Below are 14,911 nucleotides of genomic sequence, written 5' to 3' on the forward strand. Positions count from 1 at the left end.
TATTTTGGTTAATACATTAGATTCAACCCATTAATATGATTTTATATTTTGGAGAAATTAGATTGTAATTTGTAACCTTTACATGCAGTTCACCCAAACCTTCCTCACTTCCAGGTGTTGCTTGATTCTCTGCAGGGAGTTCTGTCAGATTCATAATCGAAATAATGGAACTGTAAGTAACTTCTTTAGAACTGAAAATGTGTGTTTTTTTTTTTTTAAATAAAGTGCTTTTAAATTCAAATATTTCTTGCCCCAAACAAAACTGGAACATACCTTATATTTTAAGGAGGTCCAATTTTCTAATGTCCTCCTTATATGGAATTAAGACAAGATTCCCCAGAAGATAAGGCAAGAGTCACAGAGAAGAGTGGCCTAATCCCTAGATGTCAAAATTAGGGCCTAACCAAAAAACTATCCCCTACCTTCAGTCAGCAGCAATTTCTACCCAATGAAATTTCAGGATCAGTGTTTATCTGCATTTCTATTTCTGAATAGAATCATTAATTATAGTTATCCAGTCTTAATTCCACCTCATATTGTAGGTATTGTGGGACAAATAACTTCCCTTTTTTGTTATAGATTTCCAGATTAAGAGGTGACATACCTAGAATAGACATAGCAACTACACACCTTGGGTTGTGGGTATAGCTCAGTGCTAGAGTGAATACATAGTGGGGTGGGGATGTGGTCCTGGGTTTGATTCCCCACACAACAAGAAAGAAAGAGAAAAGAGGGAGGCAGGGAGGAAGGGAGAAAGGAAAGGAGAGGGAGGGAGGAGAGGAGGGAGGGAGGGAGGAAAGGAGAGAGAAAAAGAGACTACAACTTTATTCATAGATCACGGACTTTAAGTTGGAATTAATGACAGAATTTCTTGAACCTTTCCCTTGGGGAGTGTTATTTTCAGAGAGGAAAAGTGACATTTGAGTGTAAAAGAGAGAACTGAATAATTGTAATCAGAGGACAGATTTTGCAAGATTGTCTTTTCTTCACAGATATTTAAAGTCTTTCCCAGAGAAAGATTAAATTTTATTTCCCTAATGGTATCAGACTTAACTAGGTGACTCTATTTGGGCAATGAAGAATATAAAAGTCAAAATTTGAATAATACAGAAAGAATTAAGTCTGTGAAAACTTAGTGAAGACTGTGACATTGTTTAAGACTGCGCAGAGTGACTGGGTCAAAAAAAGAGGGAGATTTGAATTTCATATATACCGAATAGTCTGTACAAAGCAGAGACACTTGAAAGTTCATAGTGTAAGTGCATAGTGTGTGGAAGGAATTGAGATATTACAGTGTAATGGACGGGTAAGTTGTATTGGGAGAAATGTGGGCAATTAAACTGAAAAGGTTTACCCACATTTTTGAGAATTTGAATTTGGGACTTTATTCTTTAGGTGGTGAGTGCTCATAAAAAGTTTTATATCTAAACACAGACTAAATCTTCTGCAGGACATAAGATCTTATTAAATGAATTGGAGATGTCTTTTACCATTCATTCCACTCTGAGAGTTGTGCTCTCTGGATTTCTTGATTTTGTGTGTGTGTGTGTGTGTGTGTTTTTCTGTGTGTGTGTGTGTTTTTTCTGTGTGTGTGTGTGTGTGTGTGTGAATGATTTAAAATAAAAAATATAAATTAGTTGTTTAAAATAAATGTAAATGATATGATTAATAGCTCTGAAAATCCTATGTAGTGCTGGGTGTGCTGGTACATGCCTGTAATCTCAGCAACTTGGGAGACTGAGACCAGAGGATCACACAATTGCCAATCTCAGCAACACAGTGAAACTCTTTCTCAAAATTGAAAAATAAAAAATAAAAAGGACTGGGGGTTTAGCTCAGTGGTAGACTGCCCAAGAGTTTAATCCCCAGTACCTGGGTGTGGGGGGATCCTCTGTGGGGTATCATTACCTCCAAGATAAAATATCTCTCTCACATAGTTTGCCTGAAATACATGACTAGAACATTCTGGAAGCTATGTGATTATGTGTTGATATTAATGTGTGACAGTAAAGAAATAGCTTCTTTAGAGGGAAATAATTTGATAAGTGAGCCATGGAGTACAATTATATTAATGTAAATTGAAGACAGACTCTTATATTTTTTATTCTGTTTGCATTTAGGCTTTTAATTATTTTTCTAGTAGATAAATTGACAACTGGAATTGTTTTTGTGATAGCACAAATGCAAATTATACCTTCACTTGTTAATAAAGATTCTGCAGCTATCCTTAATCTAAAAACAAATATGTTCTTCTACTAGTATAATTATTTAGCATAGACTGTAATTAATTATAAAATTTATATTAGAAAATGAAAACATTTTTGGTTTGTGAAAGTTTACTTCCATTATTATAAATCTCAAAGCTTCACTGTCATCAGTTTAAATTAAATACTTGAAGCACTTTATGTACAAAATTCAATGAATACTAAAAAGAGAAAAACTAGTAATTTAAAATAGTAATGCCTCTTTTCAGTGAAACCTTCTAGCTAAATAATGTACTTTTTGGGATATTATATCAAACACTAGATCTGCCAATAATAGCCATTTTTAGATTACCTAAATTCTTTTCCTTTCCTATGTTATCATTTATTATCTCTTTTTAATTTTTGTCTTTTATATGAATCCCTTAGTTCATTCAGTTATTTGCTCGTTCATTTATTCATTCATTTAACATATATTGGGTGCATACTAAGTACTGTTCATTGTGCTAAATGCTTAGGATAAGATTAAAACACTGGTGTCTTCTTCCTTCTTTGTATTCCAGTGGGGCTGACAGAAACATAATTACAAAACTATATGTATGATAAGTGCGGCAATAGACACTATTATATGGTTTAAGTTACTCGGTATATAATAGTGCCATTTACCAGGATTAGGAATATGAACTAATTTTTGGAAATGTTGAGTCTAGGACATCTAAGGAATATCCCCTATTTTGAGACACTTAAGCATGGAGAAACCCCACTTTGAGTTGGGAACGAGTTTGAAAATAAAAGGCCTATAGATTAAGTTTAATACAAAGGAAATTGATGACCTTATCTACAAAGAAAATGTACTAAGGAAAGGATCAGAAGAGGGTTAATGCTAAAACCTTAGAGAATGTGGGGTGGGGGATGAAGAATAGAACAGGAGTGGGGGAATCAGTAAAGAAAAGTTAAAACAAATCAGAAATGTAGGCAAATATATTAGGGCTCAACCAGAAAACAGGAGTAGTAGGATATATATTTGTATAAAAAGGGATTATTATATAGTTTGTGGAAACTGTGTTTCCACTGAAGTTAGCAAGGGAGGCAGTCAGGAAAGAAGGAGGAATGTGAAGCAGAGAAATAAAAATCTCATCAGAACCTGTGGGATGAGTGGAAACTATGAAGAACAGATAAACTGTTGATTTCTTATTTCTTCCAAACTCCTGATCTCAATTTTGTGAGTGTTGTGCTGAATGAGCTGGAGTCCTTTTTCTTAGAACTAAATATAATCATAGTCCAGAAGTATAGAAATGGAAGAAGAAAGTTGTCAAGAACAGAAGTACTGAGCTGGGGTTGTGGCTCAGTGGTAGAGCACTTGCCTAGCATGAGTGAGGCACTGGGTTCAATTCTCAGCACCGCACACAAATAAATAAAAATAGAGGTCCATCAACAAATAAAAATTTAAAAAAATAACAGCAGTACTAAGGGGTATCCTATGGCACCTTGTGCATTGCAGCATATCCTTCTTTAACCCCATTGAGTTGTTGGTGAAGGCGTTCTTGCACCCACTGTCTGACAGGGTCACAGTGTACAGGGTCACAGTGTGGGGAATGCTGCGACTGGGCCGCACCATCTGGAAACCGGAACCTTTAGAAATGTTAAGTGTTTTGTTTATGATATTCATGATATGGATAACAGGGCATACGTCAATCAATAATGAAAGTACGTATTGCCTGAGATTGCAGGAAAATTCCCAGAATGAGACTAAGTGTACAATTGAGACATGCCATGAGGTACGTTTCAGTGTCTCTCAGGATACAAACAATAGTGTTATTCCTCAAGTCTGAACAACAAGAAATATTTATCCAATGGTTAACTCTTTATACTACCCCCCCCAACCCCTGTACCACAGTCTAGCTACAGAAAAACAATTGCTATGCCAATAGTACAAGGACCACCGTATGTAGCTTATGGTATCCCCCTCAAGGACAAGAGGCTAATAAAAATACATTCTCCCAACCAATAGACCCTCCTTTGCCTTACACAGAAACTTATGATGAAAATGGAAAACACATAGTTAATATAAATGACAAATGGTTTGAGGTGTAAAGCCTGCCATTTAAAGATTACGAAGACATAAGAATTGGTGTGCTTTGACCAAGGATCAAGGAAGTTCTTTAAGAAAGCAGTTGAATAGGTCATATGAAAAAAGGAAATTACCTTGGAAATTAAAAATAGAATAATGTAAAATTAACAAAGATATATTTTTGAGGCACTTCAGAGTAGTAGGCTTTTAAATAATAGACTTTCACTACTTTAAGTGTGTTTTACTGGGATTTTAGTTTAGAAGTAGGAAAGCTTACCAATAATTGTAAGTATGCTTTAAAGTTAAAGGTTAATGAAGTAATTATAGGTATGCTTTAAAGTTAGAAGTAAATAATACTCAATAGCATGTAGTCTAGTTGTGTCGCCTAGCACCTAGTGATTGAGGTGAAAGCGTAAAGATTAATCATGATTGACTAAGGTTACAGAAAAATATTTTGAACAATGTACTCAATATCTTAGGTAATCAATGTATGTCAGAAAAGATTGTAACTCTTGAAAATTATGTAAATCAAAAAAGTTTTGGGCTTTGAAGCTATCCATTAACTACCTGAAAAAACACCTGTAAAAGAAGGTATAAAAATAAAGATCCCTCCAGGGGCAACAGAGATTTCTTCTGGAGGCTGCTCTTAACTTGCAATCTGTGTCCTGACTCTTGTTCTTTCCCAACGCCACTCCTCCTTCAGGACCCCTGGAACCCCACTCCCCACCCCTGCCGGGGCTGGATCTCAGCAAGGTGTATTCCCTAGTGTCCTCTTGATAATCAGGATTAATCACCTGTCTTAACAGAATAATCCTTATTTTCTTGTGTATTAACTGGCATTTGTGTCTGTTAAAGTTTAAATCTGGAATGTCTCCCAAAGGCTCATGTGTTGAAAACTTGGTCCTTAGCGGCAATGTTCAGAATTAGAGCTTGAGGACGCTGACCTCATCAATGGATTAATCTATTGATAGCTGAATGGTCTATTGGGAGGTAGTCAAAGCTATAGGAGGTAGAACCTAGTTGAAGGAAGTAGGTCATTGGGGACTATATCTTTTCTCCAATCCCTTTTCTCTCTTCCCCTCCCCTCACTTCCTTCTCTTCCACTACCTTCTCTGTTTCCCCTCCTCCTTCTTCTCTCTCCCTTTGTCCTTCCCTCTCTCCTTCTCCTTCCTTGCTGTCATGTCCTTCTGCCATGGGACAGGCCTCATCACAGGCCCCCAAACAATGGAGCCAACCAACGGGACTGAAACCTCTGAGCCAAAATAAATCTGTGCTCTCCTAAGTTTATTTTCTCAGTTATTTTGTCCCACTGACAAAAAGTTGACTAACACATGGAATTCAAGTGACCAGGTGGCAATTTCAACTTTTGGTTTAGTGGAATTGTTACCAGATTTCCCGATAGAAACATTGCTCCCTTGAAATTAAGACCTCTAAGTCAATAAAAATCAAAGTTGCCAGGATGGGAGGTAAAAAATATACTAGTGATTCACAGAAATCATAGAAGAGCCACTCTTATATATGCCCCTTGAATCTGGTGAATAGTAACATATATAGGAAATATATCATATCATAGAGGAATTATTCCAACCTACCAATGTGTTGCTCCCAATTGGCATATAACTCAGTCTTCAAAAGGCAATTCCACCTATTCTATTAGGCCACTTGTATCAGGGTAATAGAGCATATGGTAAGATAAGTGAATTTCAAGAGTATAAACCCATTGCCATATTTCATTTGCTATAAAATAAATGTGTTGATCATAAGCAATACTATGCGGAATATCATTATTTTAAGGCATTTTGTAGGTCTACAGAAGTATTGCAGGCAAGGAAGTCAAACCCATACCTGCAGTATCTATGTCATTGATTAAAATAAAAACAAAACAAATAGTGTTCCTTCCATGATTATTTATATTCTTCTCTACTTAGCAGCTCTTTAATGAGAATCCATCTGAAACACAAATATTTTCACACTCTCTGCCAATCTTGAAGGCTTTATCTACAAATCTTTTTCTCAAATCTCCTTGTCACCAATATTCTAGTTATGTTCCTTTCATATCCCTGGTCATCCAACCAAAACATTTGACATACACTTACGAATCAGCATGTATCCATACTTCTGGCTGTCTTTCCTACCAAATTAAATCAATACTGAGATGAACTGCTAAAAGTCCTGCCTCCTGGTAAGATGATTTTTTATTACTGTCTTTTAGGGGCAACCCAGAATAGCACTATATTGCTATATTGCTATAAGTATCTACTTTATAGGTATTGACAGCATTAATGCAGATCTATCTATAGACCAGGCTCTAATAGTGTCCCCTAGTTGTTGCTCAATGGGTAAAGCGTATGCTTAGCATACACCAGGCCATGGATTCAGTCTTTAGTGCACATGCGCACACACACACACACACACACACACACAACTGGAAATGGGGAATTCACTATGGAGCAGTATGCAGGCGCATAGGGGAGAATGAGGCACTATTGCTGGAGTACAGACCATGGTCAGTTGCAACACTTGCTCATACAAGTTATTTATGTTTTTAAGAACTGACCAAATTCATTTGGCGTCTCATATTTCCATTTGGTAATGGAATGTAACTGTTCACATACAACCTTATGACTTTTTTTTTTGCCACATAATACCCAGTTGATAATGAATAACTCAGGTAGCAAAGTAACAAGCTTCAAGAACTAATAGCTATACTAGTTAGTTAAAGGGCAATATGCCTGTCAGCCTAGACTGTTGCAGAATATTCTATTTTGGGCCCAACTTAAAACCAGAAGCTTTTCAGTTTGCTCTGTAAATGGGTCAGAATAGCATATTGAAATTAAATAAATGCCTCCTAAATACAAAGAGACCCATATAGTATTATGCGTCACAATAAACAACAGAAGTGGTAACATGTTCTTCACTTTGAAAGAGATATCTTGATATGTTCCAGACCTCTGAAACCCCAGCAATTTCACTGAGGTGACAGAAACTTGACTTTTTTTTTTGTCAGATTTACTTTGTACAAACTGACCTGCATGTTTCTTACCAATATATCTAGAGTAATTGTTAATTCTCTGTTAGCAGCTCCAATTAAATATGACACTATCAATGAAACTGACCAAGATGATTCCCTGTGGTGTATAGATCTGATCAAGGCCCTTTCAGGAGTGCTGGAGAATTGACATAGCCCCAAGATAAGACAGTCAACATATGTTACTAGCAAAAGGAAAACAAACTACTTTTAATGGTCTCTAAAAACATCTATAGCTACAAAAGCACTAGCCAGTGCAAAGGTTAGATACCAGGATCCAGGGTATATATGGATTTCTTTAGCAACGAAACCACATCTAGAATTGTAGCTGAAATTAAAATCACCACCTCATTAGGTTTTCAATATTCATTGTTATTCTCCAAGATCCAACTTTCTTCTCCACAGTTCCAATAGATAAGTTCAATGGAGTAATGATAAGAATCACCATCCCAACGTCTTTTAAATCCATGATGTTGTCCCTAACCTGTTCCATCTCCACTGAAGCTATCTATCCATTAAACAATAATTTCCCATTTCTGCCACCTCTTATCCCTACACAACCACTATTCCACTGTCTATGATTTTGTTTACTCTAGGTGCCTCATATAAGTAGAATACAGTTTTATTCTTTGTTAGCTGATTTATTTCACTTAGTATAATGTTTTAAGTTTAACTCATAGTATATGTCAGAATTTCCTTCCTTTTTTTTTTAATATGGACTCAATGCCTGTATTTGTTTATATGTGGTGCTAGGATCAAACCCAGTGCCTCACACTTGCGAGGCAACTGCTCTACCACTGAGCTACAACTCCTGCCCCAGAATTTCCTTCCTTTTTAAGACTAAAATATATTCCATTAAATCTGTATACCATGTTATCTTTATTTTTTCAGTAATGGACATTTAGTTTTCTTTCCCCTCTTGGCTATTGTGAATAATTCTCCTAGGTACAAAACTTTCTTTTGGCATGGGGGAAGGAGAGTGATATGCACACCTGACTTTGCTATTAACCCCAGTTCTGTTTTGGCCTGTTCCAGTGAATCCCAGAGCCAGCTGTTTCTTGTCCCCAGACGATGGGATTACTAAAACTATATACTCACTCCAGGGGACACAGAATCCAACTTACCCGCCCCTCCCCTGACCTGGGCACCAGATTGACCTGCCAAAGGACTCCAGCAGCAAGACTAACCCTGGGATCCACCAAATGGCCCTTTCAAAATCTGTGGACAAGCTGAATGGGAAGGAGTTTCCTTGCTGAATCCATTCCATAAAAGTTAAAAGAAGTAGCTACTTGTTCACAAGTACAGACACCAACATAAGGCCATAGGATCTTACATACTCAGAGGAAAAATATCACCAAAGGCATAAAATAAGGCCTCAATAATTGACCTGAGGGAAATGGAGATTTATAAACTGCCAGGAAAAAAACTCAAACTCATGGAAGTTGAGAGAAGTTTGGTGATTTCTCAGGGGCCAAAGAATGGGGGAAATGGGAAGATGTTGAGCAAAGGGGACAAAGTTTCAGTTATGCAAGACAGAGAAGTTTTAGAGATCTAAGAGTTTGGTGCCTCTTGTTAATAATACTGAATTTTCTTTTCTTTTTTTTGTCTTTTTAATTTTAATTTTTTAATACAGAGGATTGACCTCAGAGGTGCTTAACCATTGAGCCACATCCCCAATACAAACCACACACACACGTGTGTGTGTGTGTGTGTGTGTGTGTGTACACAAATATATTACTTAGAGATAGGTTTCTTGCTGAATTACTTAGGACCTCACTAAGTTGCTGAGGCTGGCTTTGAACTCATCTTCCCAAGCTGCTGGGATTACAGGTGTGTGTCACCACACCCACCTAATAATACTGAATTTTATATTTTAAATTTACTAAAAGATTAAATTTTAAATATTCACCCTACAAAAAAAGGTGATATAAGGTAATGACTGATAATTAGCTTGATTGCAATAAATACTTTATTTTCACATATACCAAAACAGCACATTGTACACTATAAATATATACTTTTTTTTTTTTTTTTTTTGTACCAGGGATTGAACCCAGAGACACTTAACCACTGAACCACATCTACAGTCTTTTTTATATTTTATTAGAGACAGGGTCTCACTGAATTGCTTAGGGCCTTGCTAAGTTGCTGAAGCTGGTTTTGAATTTGTGATCCTCCTGCCTCAGCCTCCTAAGTAACTGGGATCACAGGCATGCACCACTGTGCCCAGTTCCCATTACATCTTAATAAACCTTCATTTAAAAAAAAATAAAGAAATAAAGAAAGGCAAAAGAAATGCTAGGCCCACATATGTGAGGGTTTATTTCTATTTTGAATATACAGATAATTGGGTTTTAGTAAGTTTTGAAATCAGGTAATGTAAATTCTCCAACTTTGTATTTTTTAAGATTTTTTTGGGTAATCAGGAGATCTTGAGTTCCATATAAACTTCAGGAGGGATTTTTCTATTCCTGCAAAACACATCATTGAGATTTTTAAGAGGGCTTGCACTGAATCTGTAGATTGTTTTGAGTATACTCTAGAGATATTAAGTCTTCTAATCCATGAACATGGAATTTCTTTTTAGTTATTTACATCTTCTTTAATTTCTTTCTTTTTTTTTTAAAGAGAGAGAGAGAGAGAGAGAGAGAGAGAGAGAGAGAGAGAGAGAGAATTTTTTAATATTTATTTTTTAGTTCTCGGCGGACACAACATCTTTGTTTGTATGTGGTGCTGAGGATTGAACCCGGGCCGCACACATGCCAGGCGAGTGCGCTACCACTTGAGCCACATCCCCACCCTTCTTTAATTTCTTTCAGTAATGATTTTAATATTCATTGTTCAAGTCTTTTATCTCCTTGATTAAGTTAATTACTATATTTTATTCTTTTTGATGCCCTTATAAATGGAATTGATTTTTTCACTTCCTTTTCAGATTATTCATTGTTACTGTGTAAAAACACAACTGGTTTTTGAATGTTGACATTGTATTCTGATAATTTGCTAAATCTGTTTATTAGTTGTGACTTTTTATAAGTCTTTTTAAAAATGTAATAATTTAGGGTTTTCTCATATGAGTTCATATCACATGCAAACAGAATGATTTTGTTTTTTCTTTAACTTGGATGCATTTTATTTTTTTTTGCCTAATTGATTTGGTTAAGACTTTCAATACTATGTTGTATAAAAAAGGCAAATTAGTCATTCTTGTCTTCTTTCTGCTCTTAGAGGAAAAATTTTCAGTCTTTTGCCATTAACTATGATATTCACTGTGGGGTTTTCTTATATGGCTTTTGTTATATTAAAGTAGATTCCTTGCCCTTCAATAGATGAAAGGGTTAAAAATGTGGCATTTATATACAATGGGATATTACTCAGCACTAAAAAATAACAAGATCATGGCATTTGCAGGGAAATGGATGGAATTAGAGCAGATTATGCTAAGTGAAGTTAGCCAATCCCAAAAAAACAAATGCCGAATGTCTTCTCTGATATAAGGGAGGTGACTCAAAATAGGGTAGGGAGGAAGAGCATGAGAAGATTACCTCTAGATAGGGAAGAGAGGTGGGTGGGAAAGGGAGGGAGAAGCGGAATGCATGGAAGATGAAAGGAGACCCTCATTGTTATACAAAATACATGTATGAAAATGTGAGAAAAAAAAGAATTGCGTAGATTGGGTAGAGAGAAGTGGTGGAAGGGGAGGGGAGGGGAAGGGGGGAAAGGAAGGACAGTAGAATGAAATAGACATTATTATTGCTGTGTGTATATACGTGACTGCATAACCAATGTGATTCTGCAACCTGTACACTCAGAAAAATGAGAAATTATATCCCATCTGATTCAAATGTGTGATATGTCAAGGTCATTGTACTGTCATGTGTAACTAATTAAAACAAATAAAAAATTAAAAAAAAAACACAACTCTAGGTTTCTATCAGTGGAAAAACAACAACAACAATAGCAACAACAACAAAAATAAAGTAGATTCATTTTTTGTTTTCTTTTTCATAGTTTATTGTTTTTATTATGAAAAGGTATTAAAGATTATCAAATGATTTTTCTGCAATAATTGTGATTATACACACACACACACACACACACACACACACTCAGGTGCACTCGACCACTGAGCCACATCCCTACCCTATTTTGTATTTTATTTAGAGACAGAGTCTCACTGAGTTGCTTAGTGCCTCACCATTACTGTGGCTGGCTTTGAACTCGTGATTCTCCTGTCTCAGCCTCCCCAGTCGCTGGGATTACAGGTGTGCACCACTGGACCTGGTGAACATATATTTTTTTCATTATTCTTTTAGTGTGGTGTATTATGTTGATTTCCATACATTGAACCATCCTTGCATTCCAGGAATAAATCCCATTTGGTCATGATATACAATACTTTTAATATGCTGCCCAGTTCAGCTTATTTGTATTCTTTTGTTGAAGTTTTTTTACATCAATATTTTAAAGATATATATATATATATATATATATATATATATATATATATATATATGGCATGTAGTATTGAGATAAAGTAATCCATATAGGCAATCATGTCCAGGACTTGGAGATTTGTAATCTGGAGTACTTCTCCAGTTGCATTCCCTGGCCTATTATCATGAGAAGCTGACGACGGATATCCAGTGAGAGATGCCCAATGACTATAAGGTAAGCCACCACCTCAATGACAACATTTATGAATTGTAACACACCTAGTAGCTTGAATCAATATTCTTAGCATAATGAGAATGTTTCTGCAGGTTCCTTTCTGTCAACTGAATCTCAAGCAAGATCACCTGGTCTGTGCTCTCCTCTATGCAGCAAGGAGGATTGTCAGGGTCTTTGGAAGGAGCATAGTCCTATATCCACCTTCATTTTAGAACTGTGACCTCTAGAATGGTGGGAAAGGAAATTCCTCTTGTTTTAAGACACCTAATTTGTAATTGTTTTAATCATCTTTTCAAAGTGTGAGCAACAGAACTGACAAGAACAATTTTAGATAAGGTGAAGAGTTTTTGGTGCTCATGATTTCAGAGGTCTCAGTCCATATAGGGTTGATTCCTTTGCTCTGGGCCTGAGGTAAAGCAGAATACCATGGGGGAAGTCCCTAGGGAAGAAAAGCAGTGCAGATCAAGGCAATCAGGAAACAGAATTCTGCTCACCTGGGACAAAATAGAAACCTCAAAGACATGCCTCCAGTGACTTACCTCCTCCAGCCACACCCTACCTGACCATAGTTATCACCCAGTTAATCCATCAGAGGATTAATCCACTGATTAGATTAAGGCTCTCATTACCCAATCACTTCACCTTGGAATTTCTTGCCCTGTTTTATTAATGAACTTTTGGGGCTTACCTCATATATAAACCATAACAGTAGTAATTTTTATTCAGTTCTTTTTGTTTGTTTGTTTAAGTTATTTTTTTCTGTGGTGGTGGTGACAACTTTTTACTGGGGATTGAACCCAAGGGTGCTTTACCACTGAGACATATTCCAAGATCTTTTGTTTTTTTATTTTGAGACAGGGTTTCACTAAGTTCCTTAGGGTTTTGCTAAAATTAAAACTGGCCTTGAATTTATGATCCTCATTTCTCAACCTTTTTAGCTGCTGGGATTACAGATCTGTGCCACTGTACTTTGCTTCTATGCAGTCTTAAAAAACAATATAAATTTTGGTATCAAACGTGGGATGCTGATATAACAAATACCTAAACATATAGAAGTGACTTTAGATTGGGTAACTAGTAGAAGCTGGGGAAATTTTGAAGTGAAAATTAGAAACAACCTGGATTTTCATGAAGAGACAATTAATAGACATATGGACATCAAAAGAAGTCATGCATATACGGTGAGTGTGTGTGTGTGTGTGTGTGTGTGTGTGTGTGTAGTTATGAACAGAATTTTTTTTTTTATTTTGGAATCAGGAATTGAACCTAAGGGTGCTTAACCACTGAGCAACATCCTCAGCCCTTTTTATTTTTTATTTTGAGACAGGCTCTCACTAAGTTGCTTAGGGCCTTGGTAAGTTTCTGATGAGATCCTCCTGCCTCAACCTCCCAAGTCACTGGTGAAAAGAATATTTGCAAAAACTTGAATGTTAAAGGAACTTTTAGTGAGGACTCAGGAAGAAATAAGGAACATATTGAAAACTGAAAGACAAGTACTCTTTGTTATAAGTGGTAGAAAACTTGGCTGAATTGTGTTTTTATTATGGGCTATAAAAAAACTTTGAAGTCATTAACTTGGATATTTAGCTGAGGAGATTTATAAGCAAAGTGTTGAAGGCACAGCCTTGTTTCTCTTTACTACTTACAGTAAAATGAGAGAGAATAGTTAAATTAAAGAATAAACCATTAAACAAAAAGGAGAGTGTAAGAGATGAACAAAAAAGAAGATAAAGTATGAGTGTCAAAATACAAGACAATGGAGACTAGAAGAGAGGGGAAAACTAGAGACACAGTAGCAAAGATTGTTGCAAATTTGATGTCAGATGTTAAGGAAAAGACTTTTAAGAACCTTTAAGACTTTTATTCAGGTATCATATAGAGTAGAAAGGAAAAAACCCTACATAAATTGCTGGTATAAATGTAAATTTGTACTATACTTTATAAGTCTTTTTTTTTCCTACTAAAGTTGGATATTTGAATACCCATGATCCATTAATTTTATTTTGAGGTATAAACCTAACAAAAGTTTGCACATATATGCACTAAGAAACACTAAAAAGAACATACAGAATAATTTATAATAGCCTGAAACTTGAAAAAGCTAAAATGTTAATAAAACATAAAATGAATAAATAAATTGTGGTACATTCACAAATATGCTTCTGCAACTCAAGTGCCCTAACAACTACATATGCAATAATATAAAAAGTAATAGTCAAAGAAACCAGAAACAAAACAATGCATATTGAATGGTTCCATTTTTACACATTTGAAAGTAGACATGAGTGATATCAATTGTAGGGACTCCCTCTAGGGAGGTTTCTTTCTTCTTTGGTGTGAACATGGGTGGTGCTGTTTTTTTTTTTTTTTTTTTTTTGGTACCAGGGATTGAACTCAGGGGAACTCAACCACTCAGCTACATCCCCAGCCCTATTTTGTATTTTATTTAGAGACAGGGTCTCACAGAGTAGCTTAGTGGCTTGCTTTTGTTGAAGCTGGCTTTGAACTCATGATCCTCCTGACTCAGCCTCCCCGCCACTGGGATTACAGGTGTGCATCACCGCACCCAGCTTGGTTGGTGCCTTTTATTTGTTTGTTTGTTTTATTTTGTTTATGCCATCCTGGAGATGGAACCCAGGGGTGCTTTAACACTGAGTATTTCAAGCCCTTTTTATTTTTTACTTTGAGATAGGATCTCACTAGTGGCTAAGGCTTACCTCAGACTTGCAATCCTCTTGACACAGGCTCCTGATTCACTGGAATTACAGGCATGTGCCACCATGCTTGGTGTTTATAAAGAGTTTGCTTTATGATGGATGGCATTTTGACTTGTAAATTTGTTTTTCACTTTTTTTTCTATTATATTTTCCAATAAATACAAAAAAACTGAGTTGTGTACATATAGAGCAATGTTAGAGCATTTTTAATGATTTATCATTT

This window comes from Callospermophilus lateralis, chromosome 1, assembly GCF_048772815.1.
Source record: "Callospermophilus lateralis isolate mCalLat2 chromosome 1, mCalLat2.hap1, whole genome shotgun sequence".
NCBI classification, from domain to species: domain Eukaryota; kingdom Metazoa; phylum Chordata; class Mammalia; order Rodentia; family Sciuridae; genus Callospermophilus; species Callospermophilus lateralis.